A 20,796-nucleotide genomic window follows, 5' to 3' on the forward strand; every position below is an offset into this window, starting at 1 on the left:
TGCCCATACAAATGCACAAACTGTGGGAAGTCTTTTAATCAGTCCTCCAACCTTAAAAGGCACCTGACAATTCACAATGGTGAACGCCCATACAAATGCTCAAGCTGCGGGAAATCTTTTAATCAGTCATCCATCCTTAAAACACACATGGCAGTTCACAACAGAGAATGCCAATACAAATGCACAAGTTGTGCAAAATCTTTTAATCGATCATCCACCCTTAAAAAACACATGAGAATTCACAATGGTGAACGTCCATACAAATGCTCAAGTTGTGAAAAATCTTTTAATCAGTCTTCTACCCTGAACAAACACATGAGAATTCACACTGGTGAACGGCCGTACAAATGCTCAAGTTGTGAAAAATCTTTTAATCAGTCTTCCACCCTTAAAACGCACATGGCAATTCACAATCGAGAACTGCCATACAAATGTACAAATTGTGCAAAATCTTTTAATCAGTCATGTAACCTTAAAACACACATGAAAATTCACAATGGTGCGCAGGACTGAAAAAACAAGAAACAGGACTGAAAACCCCACAACAGGTCCAGCCAGAGAATGACAGGAGGAAATGCTGCAGCAGCACCCCAAGAGATAGAATTCCCTGAAGTCGCAAACTCAGATCAATTAGCACCTTTGCAAACAGAATAAATAATAGCAACAAGGATAGATCACAATGAGAAGGAGAATAATGGACAACAGAATGTGGAAGAGGAGGTTGACAATGAACAGCATAGGTCAGAATATGAACTGGCTAATAACATAGAGGAAATCAAATTAATATCACCCAAGCAATGACCACATCTCCACCGAGTAAACAGTTTAAAACACAAGTAAGGAGACTAAATCAAGCAGTCATTGCAATGCTTCCCAAATCACTGAATTTAAGAGAAATTAACGATGTTAGTTTTGCAGCAGCACTGTATGTCCAAGAGCAAATGACAGGCAAACAACGACACCAAAAATTATTGATGTGATAACCTGACCAGAAACAAAACATCACCAAAGAAACAGACATGAGAAACAGAAAGACCGACTGAGGGTGGAAACAGGACAAATAGAACAATTTAAGAAGGTGAAACAGAAGGAAACAGAAACAAAATCACACAAATAAAAAAGAATTATAACATAGAAAGCAATGGACTTGACCCATTAGATGCCCATAATAAACTCCAAATGCAAAGATAGCAAGGGAAATAAAAAAACTATGATGAGGTCAACAACAGAAGAAATCAAAATCAGCAGTTTCAAAACAACCCGAAAACATTCTACCAAGACCTTGGCTGCTAGGGAAACAAAAACAAAATGTGAAAACTCCCCTTAAAAAAAGAGAACCGAGAAAAATTCTGGAAAGGTACACTACCGGTCTAAACTTTTAGAACACCCCCATTTTTCAGTTTTTACTGAAATTTAAGCATTTCAAGTCCAGTGAATAACCTGAAATGGTACAAAGCTAAGCAGTAAACTTCCAGAGGTTAAAAAACAAAGTTTAGGTTTCCAAAAACTGAAAAATAATGTAAGTTTCAGAGTTGTTAAAAAAGCCCTTTTCAGGGAACAAGTAATGGGTTAGCAATTGCAGCTGTTCTGCAGCAATGGAATTAAATTAAGCCTTGAAAGTTGATGCAAACAATTCCTACAGGTGTCCCAACTTTTGTTGATTAGGTACAAACCCTCTGTCTGTTTCAAAGCAGTGTTGGAACAGACTGTGTTGCCACACCCTCTGAAGCATTATTTGGACAATATTGCACTGCAGGAAGTAGTATATTGCTATCATAATTGCGAGAAAAAGATAATTAACAAAGGAAGACAGACAGACCATTATAACCCTTAAAAGTGTAGGTCTTTCCTTTCGAGAAATTGCAAAGGCGCCAAGGCGTCAGTGAGTACAGTTTCCTACACCATCAAAAGGCACTTGGAAACTGGAGGAAACTCTGACAGGAAGAGGTCTGGCAGACCCAAAGCCACAACACAATCAGAAGATAAGTTTCTGAGAGTCAACAGCTTGCGTGATAGGCGGCTCACAGGACAGCAGCTTCAAGCACAGCTTAACACTGGTCAAAGTAAGGAAGTCTCAGTTTCAACTGTGAAGAGAAGACTTCGAGCTGCAGGTTTAACAGGTCGAGTGGCAGTAAGAAAGCCATTGCTAAGATGGCAAAATAAGAAAAAGAGGCTTGCCTGGGGCATGAAGCACTGCCAGTGGACTACTGAAAACTGGAAGAAGGTCTTATGGACCAATGAATCAAAATTTGAAATCTTTGGTTCATCACGCAGGGTTTTTGTACGCCGTCGAGTCGGTGAAAGGATGGTTCCTCGGTGTGTGACACCAACTGTCAAACATGGAGGAGGAAGTGTGATGATCTGGGGCTCTTTTTTTTTCTCCAACAATTTTTTTTTTGGGGGGGGGGGGGTTGGAAATCACTTAAAACATGTAGAAATGCAAAAAAAAAAAATTTTTCTCTAACAATTTCTTTTGGGGGGGGTAACAATTCTTTGGGGGGGGCAGGTTGGAAATCACTTCAAACATGTAGAAATGCAAAAAATATATTTTTTTTTCTCAAAATTTTTTTTTTGGGGGGGGGAACCAAGGCCAAAATTTAATGGCATGATCCTTGGACCATACCTAACCCCCCCCCCCCACCAAGTTCCGTCGAAGAGTTTTTCCGTAATACTGTTCACAAACAAACAAACAAACAGAAAGGGGTGAAAACAGTACAGTAACCTCCGATCTTCGACGGCGGAGGTTAACAAGGACACGGATATAATCTGATATGCAATAGAAAAGCTATTAAATAATCAAGAAAGGTAACACACCGACTGCACATGGATGATCCAAAACTCATTGCCCCAAATTATAAGAAATTGCCAGATAAACTGAAACCAGTAAAGCAGTGCTCGGAGGATATCCGAATGGAGTTTGGTCTTGACAAATGTGCCAAGTACACATTTGTGCAAGGAAACACAAAAAGAACAGACAACAGCTCAATCGATGAAAGCACAACAATATAGACTTGGCAAAATCTGTGAAAATGTGTATTTAAGGTGCTGAAGACAAATGGTGTTAATTTATGGCATACAAGCTGTTGAGGGGTGCTGAACTCAAATCTGATGTATACTCAAGCTCAAAAATGGCCGATTAAAATTGAGAAATCCAAGATGGCCACCAACGACGGGCTGAAATGTATTTATGTTCATATCTTTTTGACTAAACAAGGTAGAAATTTGAATGAAATGTTCCTTTGGAAGTTTTTCATATATGGGGAATCCAATGCCATATTCAGTTTTGATATATTATGTGAAGAAACTGATTCAAAATGAATAATTCGTCGACCAGATAAGATCGACAAGCAGGTTGATCCTTTGTGTCCAGGAATAATTTACTCAGTTTGCAGTTTTTTTCTCATTGTAGATATATCCAATATAATATAATCCAAATTCTAATAATATAATATATAATAATAATAATAATAATATGTGAGGGCTCACAGGCGCAAATGAAAGTCTTCGTGGACAAACGTCTGTGTGAGCCTCCAGATAGTAACCAGCACCTGGATCTGAAATCACCCATTAAAAAGAATAAGGCCAATACATATGCCTCTTTGTACGAAGTCGTGCAACTTTCCAAGGGCAAGCAAAACACTATCAAAGTGGACAGGAACATTCTACAAAGGCTCATAACAGCTTATCGAGCAGGGTGCGAGGTAAACCTAGAAAACATCCTCAAGCATGAACTCATGACCGCCCCACTATCTTTGGCCACAACTAGTGGTAGTCTACATTCCACCAACAAGTCTGTGTTCGCAAACATACTGACGCAACAAGTCCAAACTCCTGCAAATGTTACACTCGATGAACCCAGCTGCCTGCTCATTAATGGCCAAGCACTCGTGATGGCACTTGGAAAGCCGCCTGACACGAGAACGTTTGGTGACTATGCCAACACATTTGCTAACAATGTGTTCAAGATGGGAGCAAAATACCAGAGGATCGACGTAGTCTTCGACAGGTATCAAGGCAAATCAATCAAAGCAGGTACCAGGACCAAACGCAAGCAGCGCCACCGACCAGTACGTCGTAAAATAGACAACGAGCCATCAGTTCCTCTCCCATCAGATTAGTCGAGCTTTATGACACTCAAGGAAAATATAGCAGATCTCACTTTACTACTTTCAAACCATCTGATTGAACACAGCCTGAGAGATGGACCAGTAGTTGTAGTAGCAGGGGGTTCGCCGAAGCGACCACTGTCAAGTCATCTGATCCAGATCTCGAAGTCTCCTCTCTGAGGGCTGACCACGAAGAAGCTGATACCCGGCTGATTTTGCACTGCATCCATGCTGATATGTAAACGATAGTTGTGTCAGTACGTGATACAGACGTTCCTCTTCTACTTCAAGCACACTATGACAGAATGAAATGTACACGTCTCTACATGAAAGCTGGGACGTCGAAGGCTCCAAAGTATTTCCCAGTGCATGAAATTCGCATGTTGCTATCTAATGGTCAAGTGGACACACTACTTGCCTTCCATGCCGTAACCAGCTGTGATAGTGTGTCTCAGTTCAGTTGCCACGGAAAGAAAACAGCCTGACAGGTGTTCCAGCAACATCATACTGATCTGATTGGCCTAGGCAAGGGCCCTCTCACCAAAAAGATAGCGATATCAACAGAGAAATTCATCTGTAAGATATATGGCGTGCCCGAGGTCGATACATGCAACAAAGCACGAGGTAAGTTGTTTTGTATCGGTCGTGCACAAGAGACTCTGCCACCAACCTCAGATGCAGCAAAGTTTCACATCATGCGTTCACACTATCAAGCAAGTGTCTGGAACCAAGCACACTCACCATATCCTGCTCTTCCTCCAGTGACCGAAATGGGATGGATGCACCTGGACGGTCAGTTAGTGCCACGGCTACTCTCTCTCTCTGCCACCTATCCCGAAAGCATGCAGGGAGATCACCTCATGTGGTTGTACGAAGGGGTCCTTCAGCCAACGCTGCAGCTGCAGGGAAATTCGCATGAAATGCATCGAGGCATGCAACTGCAGGAAACTTGGCGACAATGACCGGAACAGTCATGACGACCAGGAATAAGTTCATGTGTGCACATCTACCTGTACACACAATGAAGGACTGTATATAACGCTCTGACAGCAAATACGATAAACTCATGCAATTCATGCACGATTAAATCCAAAATTCTTGTCATTGTTCTCGTGTTGCAAATGAACAAATTGCTTGTCAAATGTTGGTTTACGTCAAAGCGCGTCAGTGTTTTTTGGGGGTACCTTACTTTGCTAAGCCAAAATGGGTATTGCATCCCTAATATATTTCCTGCTAACATTTAAATCATATGTATTTCCTCTGGGCTTTAAAAAATGGGTGGTCTGTGTTCCTGGTGGGGAGGGAGAGGGATGGGGCTTGTGGATCTTATCTGGTCGACGAATTATTCATCTTCAAAAAGGACAATTTTTGCAATAAATATGACTTTCAATCAGTTTCTTCACATTTTATATCAAAACTGAATATGGCATTGGATTCCCCATATATGAAAAACTTCCAAAGGAACATTTCATTCAAGTTTCTACCTTGTTTAGTCAAAAAGATATGAACAAAAATGCATTTCAGCCCTTCGTTGGTGGCCATCTTGGATTTCTCAATTTTAAGGCATTATCGGCCATTTTTGAGCTGAGTATACATCAGATTTGAGTTCAGCACCCCTCAATACCCCGAAATAGCTTGTATGACATAAATTAACACCATTTGCCTTTGCGATTAAGATTTTTGGAAAATTGACCGAGACGAATACAGGAACTACAAAACAAAGCATCCCACAAATACTTAGAGATAAAAGAAGGCCCACAGATACAACACAAAACAATTTTGTAAAATATCACTGGGCTGCATTTGAAATATTTTTTTCAGAGGTCTAGGTTTTCTCAACGGTTCATACATGTTTTTTGCATGCTGAATTCAGAAATGTATCTAATTTCGCTCAATCAGGTCAAGTTTTTATGCTATCTTAATTTTAAGAAAAAAAAAATCAAAATTTTTGTTTTTTTAATTAGCATTTTTTTATTCAAAATCAGATTTACAATGACAGAAAATGTACAAACTATACATATAATGACACACAAGTACACTTAATGTGGAAGAAAGTGCCTTCTCAATTATTTCCATTTCAATTTCAGAAAAAATATCGATAAATTTTTGTTTCTGGCAACACCCAACTTCAGTCGCTCCAGCAGTCGCTGTTTTCCTTCGTCTTTTTAATGTTGAATTTCACATTAACGGTACCTGTGCGTCATTTTTAAAACGATTTGTTTGTTAGGGTTAGGGCCACATGGGATTTGTTTGTTAGGGCCACCTGGGAAGGAGGGATGGGAACTTAAGAGTTTTAATGGTGTCAAAGGGAAACCGGGGCAGGAACAGGAGAAATACAATAAAAAGAGCGTAATCAAGGTATGTATTTATAAAAAGGACAGCAAATGTACAAGTTGCAGATTTAACCTATGCCTTACCGACCTCCTAACAAAACAGGGTACCCACCAGACCACACACACATGGGGAGACAAATTGGGACTGGTATGTACGTCACTGTCACCCTCCCCAACTTGGTACCACTATCTGAAATGGCCCTGACACTGCTCTTCACCACCGAGGGTCCACCAGCTCCGTAACCAAAGCTTCAAGGGCCAGGGAAGAAACTAGTGTGATGACCCAGGCAGAGAGAGAACGAGCTCGTTCCACGACCAGGACCCAGATAGCTCGTGGCAAAAGAAGAAAGAGAGTGTGACAGCCAGGCCCAAGGTAGAGAGAGAGAGAGAGAGAGAGAGAGAGAGAGAGAGAGAGAGAGAGAGAGAGAGAGAGAGAGAGAGAGAGAGAGAGAGAGAGAGAGAGAGAGAGAGAGAGAGAGAGAGAGAGAGAGAGAGAGAGAGAGAGAGAGAGAGAGAGAGAGAGAGAGAGAGAGAGAGAGAGAGAGAGAGAGAGAGAGAGAGAGAGAGAATGAATCAGTATCAGTGCGCCGAGCACAGCTTTATAGCCCTGGAGGCAGGCAAGGCCAAAGAGCCACACGTCAGATCCCCCGAGGAGTCCCGGGACCAGCCATTGAGCCACGTCAGACCCCATGAGCTGGCCCCATGCCAGCCATTGGAGGGTTCCACCACAGCTCCGCCCATTCTGCTGCCCAGCCGGATATTCAGTGATTTGGTCTTTCCAGCTGTCGTCTTGAACAGAGCTCCACGCGTAACATGGGGAGAATCCCTTCAACCCCCACATTCCTAGGACGAACCCCAAACGTCCAACAATGTTCATGGCACAAAGCCAGGGAATGGGCAATCATTTCAGGGAGGCTGGGTCGTGTATTGGTTCGTTTGCCAATCATTTTGGGTGTAGGGGAATAAACAGGGATTAAGGAAATTATATACAGTTCAGGGGAAGACGGCAGTTAATTACATTACAGGGTCGACGTCCAAACAGACGAATAGACAAACAAAGACTTTGTGGGGCTTTAAACAATAAATGGAAATGGGAGAATTTTGCACGCATTCCAGAATGCTTGTGTACAGAGCACACGTTGAATGCCAGGGTAGTAAAACACACACGCTCTGTGATGACAGCAGTCATGGCACACGTCATCACACGCTGATGTCTATTATCCCATCAGTTTGACAGGGGGTGCTAACTACCCAACCCAACACATTTAATTACACAATAACCCTTAAAGGGAAGGTGAATGAAACGTTCATTATGGAGATAACTATTCTAAAAGTCTACGTGCTGTGTGCACAGTTTGTGAAAAATCATTCATTCACTCATGAAACCTCAAAAGACATTTGAAAATTCATAATGGAGAATGCCCATAGCAATGTAAATTGTGTGAAAAGATTTTATTCAGTCATCTAGCTTGAAAACACATAATAATTCACAATGGGGAGAAAGAATATTGCAAACAAGGATAATGCCCACATGAATGGAAAATTTGTGGAAATCCATCACTAAATCACACGAGCTCAAATCAAACTTTAGAAATCACAGAGGAGAGAATGTCAACATTGATGCACAATCGGGGAAATCTTTGACTCAATCATCCCGCCTTAAAACACACATGAGAAGTAATAATAATGAGTCGTCGTACAATTGCACAATTTGAGGAAAATCCGTCATGCAGTCAGCACACCTTGATATCTACAGGAGAGTTCACAATTGTGAATTATGGGGCACAGGGGCACTGGCCTGAGACTGGGGCGGGGGGGGCTAGTAACATTAAGGCCCTGTCACACCTTGACGATTTAGCCAGCGTATGCCTGATGTATGAAAAATTTGGCTAAAACGCTGGCACACGTCGAATACGTTATGAGTAAGTTTGTGTACGTTAAGAGCATGCTTGCATATGTCGTAGTATGCTGGCATACGTCATAGTACGCTGGCATACGTCGTAGTACGCTGGCATACGTCGTACGCCGACCTGTTAAACAAGTTTTCCATGCTTGAAATTTTAAGACGTATGCCAGCGTATGACTCACATGTTCCGCATAATGCTGGCCATAAGTTGTCGGCACGTTATGCGATCGTTGACACACGTCGACACACGTTACTTGTAAGTTACTCATAAGTCGAAACACGTCGATGTAATGTTTAGCGTACCCGAAACTTATTTCTAACCTATGAGTAACGTGTTGTAGGCACATCAGGCGATCGTCGACACACGTTACTTGTACGTTACTCATAAGTCGAAACACGTCAAGGTAATGGTTAGCGTCAGTGTTCCAGACTCCGTTTTTTTTGTTTGTTTTTTATCTTGCCAAAACGAAGTTTTTGCAAGATATGTTAGTCAGCTTGTATGTTTTTTTTTGTTGTTTGTTTGTTTGTTTGTCTGAAATCACGGATAAAAAATTCTGCAGAGCACAGTTATCATTGGAAATTTTTGTAACTTCACATATCAGAGGCCTATAGAGGTCCCTTTCAGTGCACAAAATTTTGAAGGTCAAGGTCAAAGGTCAAGGTAACTTTGTCGCAAATCAGGGGAGTCGACGAAACCCTTATTTTTTGAGTAATTTTGATCGGATCGTCTTCAAACTTCATGGGAATATAGCTCATGGTCTGGCGCTCAGCTGATTAATTTTTGGTGGCGATTGGCCTTGACCTTCATGTTTTTATTTATTTATTTATGTATTTATTTTTGGTCTGTAATCATGCATAAATCACTCTGCAGAGCACAGTTATCATTGGAAATTTTTGTAACTTCGCATATCAGAGGCCTATAGAGGTCCCTTTCAGCGCATAGAATTTTGAAGGTCAAGGTCAAAGGTCAAGGTCACTTTGTCGCAAATCAGGGGAGTCGACGAAACCCTTATTTTTTGAGTAATTTTGATCGGATCGTCTTCAAACTTCATGGGAATATAGTTCATGGTTTGGCGCTCAGCTGATTAATTTTTGGTGGCGATTGGCCTTGACCTTCATGGTTAGCGCCTCAGGTCAAACATATTTGACCCCAAGGTCAAATTTTCAAGTTTTAGGAACCATATCGTGTAGTACCTCAAATTGAACACCTCGATGAGTGCTTTCTAGATATGTCAAGCTTGAGACATTATGACGTCATGGTGACGTCATGGTGACGTTATGAGGCAAACGCATATTTTTCATGGTTACTCTGTAGAACGATTCTCATCGGAATCTCTCGTAGGAGGATATTCCTCAAGGAGTCGCTCCTGGTTGATAGCAGCTCTGTTCACCTCAGTGTGACCTTAAAGAAGTCACACGTGGTCACCTTTTGGCAAGATACAGGTCACCCTGCGGGTGACATTGGTTTATTTTTTTCTTCGGTATGACGGTGATGTTGACACTTCGATTTCTAGTGCGGTTATAAAATAATATAATTAATAGGCTGCCGCTCAACGATTTAAATCATAATCGCACAAGAAATTGGTTATAGTGCGATTTCAATAGTGCGAAGAAATCGGTTATAGTGCGAAGTGTCAAAATTACCGTCATACCGAAGAAAAAAAACCCCCAAAAAAACAGGGAGTCTGGAACACTGACGCAAACCATTACCTCGACGTGTTTCGACTTATGAGTAACGTACAAGTAACTTGTGCCAACGATTGCATAACGTGCCTAAAACTTATGGCCAGCGTATGCGGAACGTGTGTCATACGCAGAGTACGTTGAGAAATTTTCAACATGCTGAAAATTTCTCGATGTATGCCAGCATAGTACGACGTATGCCAGCGTGCTCTTAACGTATACAAAACTTACCCATAACGTATTTGACGTGTGCCAGCTTGGTTCGGCAAATTTTTCATATGTCGGCATACGCTGGCTAAAACTCCAAGGTGTGACGGCGGCTTCACACTTCGATGTCTCGTGCGGTTATGATTTGAATCGTCGAGCCGCAGCCTATGAATAGCCTACGCCACGTGATCGTCGGTGATACGCTGCCGCGCGCTATGCATAACTTAGACTATCGTTGGGCATAGGTTGTGAATGCCGACAACACGCTCAGCATTCATTGGTATAAGTTATCTATATGTGATTGAAACGTTCTGTGTACGTTATTAATACGTTATGCATCTGTCCAACTCGTTATTATACCCCAAAACTTTTTAAAAAACATCAATAGTTCAGCGTACGCCAGCGTTTTACATACATTTTGGTACCTTGCCATACGCTGGCTAAAACGTCAAGGTGTGACAGCCCCTTTAGATGAGCGTTTAAAGGGGGGAATAACCTTTGCTTGAAGCACACACACACACACACACACACACACACACACACACACACACACACACACACACACACACACACACACACACACACACACACACACACACACACACACTTCAGTATGCTTCAGTGTCAGGGAAGGCTCCGTTGGACGCAGCATGGATAAGGAGACAGCTTGGTCCATGAATCATGGTAACTTGTTGTGGGGAAGATCGATGCTTCAGTCCTGGGAAAAGCTCCGTTGGGCACAGCACCGAGAAGGAGACAGCTTGGTGCAAGAATCGTGTTGCAGCATGTAGAAGGCTACGTTCAGTCTTGGAGAGTCTCGAGTGGAGATGATGACTGGCTGCGGCCAAGCGCACACACACACACGCGCACACACACACACACACACACACACACACACACACACACACACACACACACACACACACACACACACACACACACACACACACACCCTCTTCAGGAAAGCAAAATGGCTGGCTGTTGCATAAATTTGCCAAACAATGACGATCATTCACAGAAAGTGACCAAAGGGACACAGACCCCTCAATGCTGAGGCCTAAGTCTGTGCGGCCACACTGAGCAGCTGGAATGTGTGCTGAAAAGGATAATGGCTGCACCTTCTCCAGTGTGGAAGGGGATCTCTGCCTCACATTCGGACAGAGCTCCACATAAAAGTTTAAAAAGTCGCCTGTTCTACAAACAACAACTTCTAGGTTCCAGACAAATCGGAGAAGATTAAATGAACAGAGGTGGAGCTTAGAGTAGAAGGAAGTCATCCTCCACTGCAAAGCATATTCTGTACATGAAGTATGGGGGACTAACGGTGAAGGAGAAGGATGAATTAACCCGTTGACAATTTGGTTCATGAATAATGATCCTTTACCAAAAAAGTAGGTGGAGATTTTGAGTTCTGGTTGAACTTCCTCCCACATTCTGAAACCCGCAAATGGAGATAACCACCAACGTGAATGCCGATACAAAGGTACAGTTTCTGAAAAATATTTTAGTCCTTTAAACGATCTCAAAACACATGAGAAATCCTCCTGGCTTTTCTATACACTGAGCAGAGAGCCAGCATTAAGGGTTTGCAGCCATGTATGGCCATTTACCTTACTAGTTGAAGGGCCCGTCTATAACGGGCATGAACGACACTTCAGTGTTGTTCTTCTCAATCGGATTATATCACCATGTTCTGTGATCGTTGCATTCTTTAATTAGTTTCATATTTAAAGCAATCAGTGACCCCAATCAAGAATCCCGTGAGGAAAGACACGTAGTTCGCTGCAACCAAAGTTTTCCCAATAATAGTGAACCTTCTTTAATGGAGGGCACGCTGTTGAACTCAGAATTACCAAGAAGTGAGAAAGGAACCCAGATCCGTTCAATTGAAAAATATTTTCCACAAGATATTGAATTGTCATGAAAATGTTTGTTTGAATAAAGTGACTTATTGGAGCCATGGCCACACAGATTTATTTAAATTCGAGGAAAATCTATACAACAGTTGTCGGATGTCAGTTGGTAATATGTTCATGATTTAGCACATAACAGGTATTTGGGTTTGATTTCTGAAGGAACAAATATGATAACAGCTGTGACTCTGATGCACTGCCAGCTTGGAATGGTGCATTTCAGAGTATGCTGTCACATTTCAATTTAGATTATGGACGTTGAATATCCCATGATACCTTTCTTCAAACTTAGCCTTTCATGTGACATCTGGATAAGCATGCAATTGCAATAGTTTCTCCAAGGTGTTTCTCTGGACACTTGCTGGCACTCTACTCTATTTTCCAAGGTCTGTGTCTCGACGCAAGGCCACATTATTTCCTGGATCAATAACGTTCTCAATGCATGCATTCGGCATTTTCCTCTTGGACTATGTTTTTGGACTTGTAGGATAGGTTGGAGATGAATATGACTGGTTTCAGATCCTCGGATGCTGAGTTTGAGTCCCTGTCAGCTGTTGAATTAACACCAGGTGGGGTTGACTCAACCTGTCATCCTTCCGAGGCCAGCGAAATGAGTACCTGTGTACTGGCAATATCAGCGGCACAGCTGCGCCCCCAGGAAATGATGCAACCAGCAGCCACAGGCTTCACACAAAATGAGTGAATGAATAATAATGACAATGGTACATAATGATAATGATACATAATCATTTTGATAATGGTACATAATGAAAATTAATAATGATAATGGCACATGGTAATAATGGTATGTGAGTACGTCTTGTAATTATGTGCTATTGGTTTCGACCTTTAGACACCTTTATACTTTCAGAACCCTGAGACTTTTTTAAGACCTTGTAGACATTCAAACCTCTTTAGACCCTTCAAACCCTTTTCGACCCCTTCGAGTCTTTGACCTTTTATTACCCATTGGACACTTTCACCCCCTTTGACATTTACACACACCCTTTTTAGATGTTTTCAAACCCTTTCACCCCCTTTAGACAATTCAGAACCTTTAGGCCTTAAATTAGACCCATTCGACCTTTTCAGAGCTTTGCCCTTTAGACCAGGGGTCAGCAAACTATGGCTTACGAGCCATATCATGTTCTTATATGATCCCAATGTGGCTCGCAGAGCCTCAAAGTTTATTGGTTGTAAATGCATATATAAAGATTAAATAAACCCTGCCTGCCTGAACGATGAGGGATGTCACGGCAGAGGGTGGAACCATCGGAAAATTTATAAAGGGGATTTTCCAGAGAGTATGATAGATCATTTTTGAAGATCATGAATAGGACTGGGTGCAGAGCACTGCCGTGGGGGTGTTGTAGAATTACCCTAACCTCCAGTGGAATCGAACCTCACTCCAGTAACTCCAGTCCCAATGCGAGTTGAATCATTTATTCCCACTAGCCAAGGAGACTGCTTAGGCAGCACCAACGCTCTGCACAGAGTATGGTCCCAATGGATGAACTGGAAAGGAAAAAGAAATGCCCAGAGAAACACCATGATGAGTCCCTGTGCACCTTCTTTTCAGTCTTGCATAACAAGCAATGATTTTTTTTAGCAACATTATTTGCATAGGAAGGGGGAAAGAGGGGACATGGGTTGAACAAAGAACTCTGTTATTAATGCTTACTGATGTCTTGCTGGCTTGATAAAAGGTTTCCTGAGTTGATAACATTCCAGCATGAAGGTAAAAGGATGGGTTTTCTGATAATCCACAGCTGTGCACAGTACTTCATGATCGAACACAGTGTACGATACAAATAGGGAGGCTAACCAACAACGAAACATTGTTGAGAGTCGGGACTCATGGTGCACCATTTGATGAGATCGGGAATATATATTGGCACGTAACAACTCCTGAATCCACAACTGAGGTTTATCAGCCGGACATTCCAACTTGCTTTCGCAAGCTTACTGGGTGAACACCTTTTATTCATCTAAACTCCACACTTTCACCCAACTTAAGTATTTTGTTAGCGATTAGTTTAAGTTGTAATAAGAGTACAGTTATATTAACTATGTCCCCAATGGACCTGACATGCATGTCTATGTCTGTGCTCACACAAGCTTCTATCAAATCAATTAATATTCGAACATGGGTATAATTAATACCGAATCATGGATACTCATAAAACGAGTCATAAAATGAATGTAATAATCATGTTTCTAATGAGCTTTTTCAATCAACCATTGTCTCTCATCTCGGTTTTCACAAAAGCATTTATTATATGTGCTAAAAAGCCTTTATTTGCGAAGTTAAAAATCAATCATTGGGTTTAATTGGGCTACAGCCAAACAATAAACCACAAAGCTAATATTTTAAAATAAATTTCCCACCACAGGGGCACACCAGCCATGGCAAGTTGAGTGGATGATAGGATTCCATTGAGAGCCACCCGATGACTACGAGAGTAGTACAGCATCCGTTGATTCTTGCTCTTCCACAGCCTTGACTGTCGACAAAAAAAAGCTGAACAATTAATTCAAAATATTCCGACATCTGTTCATAAAACACATTTGCAAATAACCACAGGTCGTAATTTTGTGTTGTATTACATTAAATTTCGATCCACATCCACCTTCCATCATACCAGCACATCTTATTGTTGTTGTTGTTGGTGTTGTTTATTACCCCAGGCATGTCCCAGACCCGTATCTCTGGCCTGTCCTTTACGAACAGGCCCACGAGATGCAGACATAGGACTACAATCAATGTCATTCGTGCTTGTATTACTGAGTCTGTAGTTTCATTGAGTTTTGATTGAAAAACATATTGACCAATCAGTCCATCTGCAGAAGGAATTGAATCGTTTCATCTCAGTTATTACTGAAAGTTTTTTGGAATTCCAAATATTTAATTAAGGGTTGAACATTGCTTGAACAGAAAATGGGAAAAGAAGTGCAATATCAACTTTAAATTGTTACGATTTCATAACTAAACTTCAGCAATGAAGAAGGCCATGTTAATTATGTTTTAAAATTGTACGATTGGCTCTTTGTGCAACAACTGCTTCAGGTTTTAATTTGGTTTGCTCTTCTGTGAAAAAAGGATGCTAACCCCTGCTTTAGACCATTTAGACCTTTCATTTGCAATCAATGACCTTTCATTTAGTACATCTTCCATTTATTTTCCACACAAAATGCGTCACAAGTGACTGGCTTGGTCTTTCATCCTTCAAACTTATAATATTATGATGACTTATTGTTGGCATGTGAGTACACTTAGTGGCAGTCCGCTCTACTTTCCAAGGTCTGTGTCTGGACACAAGGCCACATTATTTCCTGGCTCACTAATGTTCTTGATGCATGCTCCTCTAAGCACTATATTGTTGCGAATTCGCGCCCGCCGGTGTGCGAGCGGCCACGTAACTCGAATCGCGGCACGTCGCCCAACGGACGGACAATTCTGTCGTGACCCTCTCGGACTAACGCGGGGAACTAGTTACGGGTGGGCCTTTCGGCCTCACCACGATCGTGCCAATCGGCCCCCCGCGTGGGATAGGGTTGTTCGCCAAATTCGACCTACCTAAGTACCCACGCGGAGGGTAGACCGGGCTATCGCACCTCGCCGCAGGTCGACTCCGGACACGGGCCACTTAAGCGACCCGTTCTGTACTATCGGGATAACCGAGCGGTGTTATCATCGGCCTCGACGGTTCCGATTAATTATCGGGCGTATTAAGCCCACTAAAGACTCAATTAAAGAAAAGACGAAGCGAAACGGAAAAAAAACAGTTCAACATAATGCCCATTTATTCCGCGGCACACGGAGAGCACACATATACAATTACAACAATTATGCACCAAAAGCAGATGTTACAAAAGAAACACAACAATGCAGATCTACTACCGACTACGTGAGCACACGGCAACACTTACACAGTTTTACTTTACAGACGGCGCCGACAACACATTTACTCAAAAGCAAAAGAAAAGGGCCACCCTCAAAGACAAGGGGGCAGACGGGGCCTGTGGGCCGCGAGACCCGGTGGATCCTTCCCGTGTCTTGTGATGAGCCGCAAATGTCGCGGCGCCCCGACTCCGTGCTCCTTCGCGGGTTTCGTTGGCACTGCTTGGAGTGGGGTGGGAACCGGGCCCCCTTTTCGCACTATCTCAGCGCGGGGGTAAAAAAGAGGGGAATTGTTGATGCTCTGGGGAAAGAGGATAGCTGGCTTGCTTGGGTCCCGCGACGAGCGACTCCACTGCGACCTCGACCGCGCTCCAGGCTTCCCCTCTCTGCAGCTCCCCGACAGACTCCGAACCCCGACAGACTGCCACTCTCCAGACCCGACTTGACTGCCTCGACCTTTTCTCCAACTCTCACTGCCTCCAACTCCCTCCGACCCAAAACTGACTAAATTTGCCCCGCGCTTGGCGCTTTATAGTCCGGCAGGAGAACCCATATGCAAATCCTGGATCAGAACGAGCTCGGGGGTGGAGCCACGCTCGCCCATTGGACGGAGAAAAAGGGGCGTGAGTCTCCCCTGATCCTCGAATTTGCATATATCGATTCTACTCCGACGCGCCTGGAGGCGGGGCCAAACCGCCCCGCGCTTGCTGATTGGACGGATCAGAAGTGGGCGTGTATCATTCCTGATCCGACTTCTCCTCGGAAAGGCCGCTATTTGCACCCGCGGCTCGGCGCGCGTCCCGCACGAGGCCAGGACAGCCTGACGCTCGGTGCCCACAAGTGGTGCGGGAATGGCCGCAGAAGGAGAGGCGAAGGTGGTGGAGGGTTTAAAGTGGTGGTCCATGGCCATGGCGACGTTTGGAATGGCGGTGATGCGATGTTTGCGGGAGTGAGTTGTGAAGGTAAAGGTCGTGGCTGTTGGCGTTGTTGTTGTTGTGAAGCGGCGTTGCGGTTGGTGGTTGTTGTGTGATGGTGGTTGAGACATGGTTGGTTCAAAATAATGATAGAACAAAAAAACGGTTATCTTAAAGGGTTGCAGCCCGAATGAATCACATTTATTCCCTCTAAACAACGGGTTTGGGGCTAACTACACATGTACTTACAGAGATATCTCACCTACAGGACCTGAATGGTGGTTTGCGAATTTCCTCAACCGTAGCAATATTTTTCATGCCTGGAGGATAGTTTGGAGGTTAATGTGGCTGGCTTAAGATCCCAGGGTCCTGAGTTTGAGCCCCTGTCATATGTTGAATTAACACCACTTGGGGTTGACTCAGCCTGTCATCCTGACAAGTAAATTTTCAATAAAAGAATATTCAGGTTTTAATGCATATATTTCAATCTGCTGTATATGCACCAGATACAGTACATGGATAACATAATTACAAGCTAGATCATCATGTAGAATAATACAAATACAATAAATATAAATAAATACAAGTAATATATAAAATGGGAGGAGGCATGAGGGTTTGCTGAAATCCAAAAGGGGGGCATCATGCCAAAAAGTTTGGGAACCACTGTATTTAATGAAATATCATTGATTGCAAATGAAAGGTTTGAATGGTCGAGTTGTAAGTGTGTAATGGTCAAAGGTCTGAAAGGTGGAAGGGTCTAAAGTGTTTTAGAACATCTAAAAAGGGTCTAAATGTCAAAGGGGTCAACAGGATATTTAAAGGTCTGAAAGGTGAGAAGGTCTAAAAGGGTAGAAAGGGGTCATGAGGATTCTTAAGGGTCTTAGAGGGTTTATAGGATCAACAGAAAGGGTCCTCAAAAGGCGGACCATGGTCCACATCTGGACTGATCATCAGCTGATGATCAGGAGGAAATGTCGACCAATCAAGTACTGACGAAACTTCAACACACGCCATACCAGATTCGGCAATTTATGCTAAATTTGAGCATATTTTGCTCTTCAGCCATCAGAGCACATGACGCAAAACATACTGGACGCTCAGTACCATCACTCATGACTTGAGACAAGATGGCACCGATGCCATATGATGAGCTGTCACATGCAAGAATGAGAGAGGACGTGAAGGTTTGTTATGCGTGAGAACTGTCTGCAGTAGGGCAGATTTGATTTCTTTGAATGCTGGTTGTTCCGTCAAACTCCACCTCCAACGAACATCTCAATGCAGCTTGTGAGTCAGCAGAACAAGTTCAGTGCTTAGGTTGCTGGACATGCCTATGCTAATACTGAGCGAGCCCAATGAAGGAACGAAGCTAAACTTTGTTTTTTGGGCTGGGTATATTGGCTATGGAATCAACTTTCTGAGGGGTTTTCGACAGCCCATCCGGGGTGATGATGTGGCCCAGGTACTGTACTCGCTTCTGAAAGAATAAACATTTGTCCTTATTCAGGCAGAGACCCTGAGCAGTGAACTTAGACATCATCTTATCAATGTTCTCAAGATGCTGTTCGGTCATGGCACCTGTGATGAGGATGTCATCCAAGTAGCATTGTGGCGGAAAGTCGGCACAAGGATGATCTAGAGCTTGCTGCCACAGTGCCGGAGCTGAAGCGATACCGAAATAAATATGGGTGCACTGGTACATACCCTGACACATATTGATAATAAGGAGGTGATGATCCTCTGGTGCGATCTCAAGATGGAAGAAGGCATCATGCGAGTCAACTTCGTGAGACACTGACTCTTTGCCAACTTCGAATATATTTCACCAATGGATGGCATCAGACAGAGATTGGGTTTAACGGTTGCTTCAAAGTCACCACCCAGGGGAATACCTCCATTCCATTTAAGCACCATGACCACGGGCATTGCCCACTCAGAGTGCACCACTGGTTCAAAAACACCATTTTTTTTCCAATCAACCGTGTTCCTCTTTGACCCGATCATGAAGAGCATATGGCACAAGTCGAGGCTGACAGAATCGTGGACTGACATGCTCCTTCAGGTATAGGTGACCTTGAGCACCTATGAGCTTCCTGAGCCTGGGTCTGAATCGAACTTGGTGTTTTTCAAAGATCCCATCCAACCAGGAAGGAGACAGAAATGACGTATGAACACTGTAAATATCTGCCCAATCCAGACGAATTTTGTGCAACCAGTCACGACCAAGGTGAGATGGTCCAGAACCATCAACCACATGCAGGGGTAACGCTGCTTGCTGTTCCGGATAACAAACCACTACATCCATCAAACATAATGATTTGATCAACTCCCCAGTGTCGGTATGAAGGGAAGTGTGTACTGAGGCTAACGCCAGACAACCCAAACAACACCAGGTATGCTTACTTCACGAGACTGACTGATGCCCCGGTATCCACTGAGCAGTTGACTGGCCTGCCATTCACAATGACTACCTAAAAGGGGTGATTTGCAGCTGTTGTCATTGGAAATATGCCACGTTGATCATTCTCACTACTGGCCTTCACCACATTAACCGATGACAGTACCTGGTCCTGACAGACCCTCCTCACATGGCCTGTTCTTACCACACCGGTGACATTGTATTCCGAAATGGACAGTTCTGACAAGAGTGTGAACCACTACACCCTTGACAAGACTGCTGTGGCAGCTGGCCCTGCGATACACTGCTTGCATGCAGCCAGAACGAAAGAGGTTCCTGATATGCATACCAAGATGGGGAATTGTGAGCATGTGACCTGCCAACAGCTGTAGCATTGACAGAGAAGTCCTCACAAACAATGGCACAAACATCATTTCTAGCTTGTTCCACAACAGCTGCAGTTTCAACTGCTTTTGCAAATGTTATCTCTTCAAACTTTATCCAAAGAACTGATGCGACCATCTTCTCATCCCTCAACTTAACTGAGCAAGAAAGCAATCCTTCAATCTCTGTGACCATTCATCGTCACCAAAATGGCAATCCCCTGCCAGATGCTTGAATCTGGCAACAAAATCAGCTACTCTCTCATCGGGAAGCCGAACCAGGTTGTCGAACTCGTACTGCGATAACTGTGGTGACTTGCCCGGTTTAACATGGTCGTGCAACGTCTTGCCTATGGATTTGTAGGTGATAGCATCATCCAACACCTTAGCAGGTGAAATAAAATAAGATAGCAGATGGAACACCTCCACCAGCAGCGAAAACAGAAGAATCACTTTCCGTTTCCCAGCACCGGCGACGTTGTTAGTGATGAAATAGAAACGGAGCTGCTGCATAGAGTTCAAAGTTGACTCCGGCATACTCCGAGATCTTACCATGCAAAGTAGTCATGGTTCGACAAATCCTCATTGCCAATTGTGATGCCTTTAGCACAATAATGAGGACACACATAAAGAATCAAGCACCATTTTATTTCATAAAAGCGGGCATCACTTGGCCACTCGGCCGTACATGATACAACAAGTGCCAGTACTGTTACTCGTCATGTTGAATCACTCGCCGAAGATGTTCACCTCCAGCGCAAGGACATGGCCTCCAGATTTGTGTGCTTTTCTTTTGCTCTGGATGGCAGCAATGACGGTACCTGATTCATCTGCAGATGGAGCTGGTTGAGTTGCAAGCAAGTATCGATCTGAAGGGACAGTTTATGTTGTCGAAGATTCTGGATTTTGACCAGAAGTTGCCTGCCTCGTCCTTTCCTGAGCTTCGCGAACACGCATGCAAGTTCATCAGCTGTTTTGGCAGTACATATGTACATATGTGAGCCAATGTTCTCGTTTATGAAAGATACCAAGAACAAATACCGCTTCCC

At 43.3% G+C, this 20,796-nt stretch overlaps 1 protein-coding gene across 3 annotated transcripts in view; it reads left to right on the plus strand.

Moving 5' to 3' along the window:
* Nucleotides 1-20,796, plus strand: part of LOC147009474 (uncharacterized) — a 109,883-nt gene that overhangs the window by 69,533 nt on the left and 19,554 nt on the right. The gene's annotated exons all lie outside the window — the stretch shown is intronic.

The sequence above is a fragment of the Eptatretus burgeri genome, chromosome 17 (assembly GCF_056783735.1).
Source record: "Eptatretus burgeri isolate ZD-2024b chromosome 17, Ebu_testis_v1, whole genome shotgun sequence".
Taxonomy (NCBI): domain Eukaryota; kingdom Metazoa; phylum Chordata; class Myxini; order Myxiniformes; family Myxinidae; genus Eptatretus; species Eptatretus burgeri.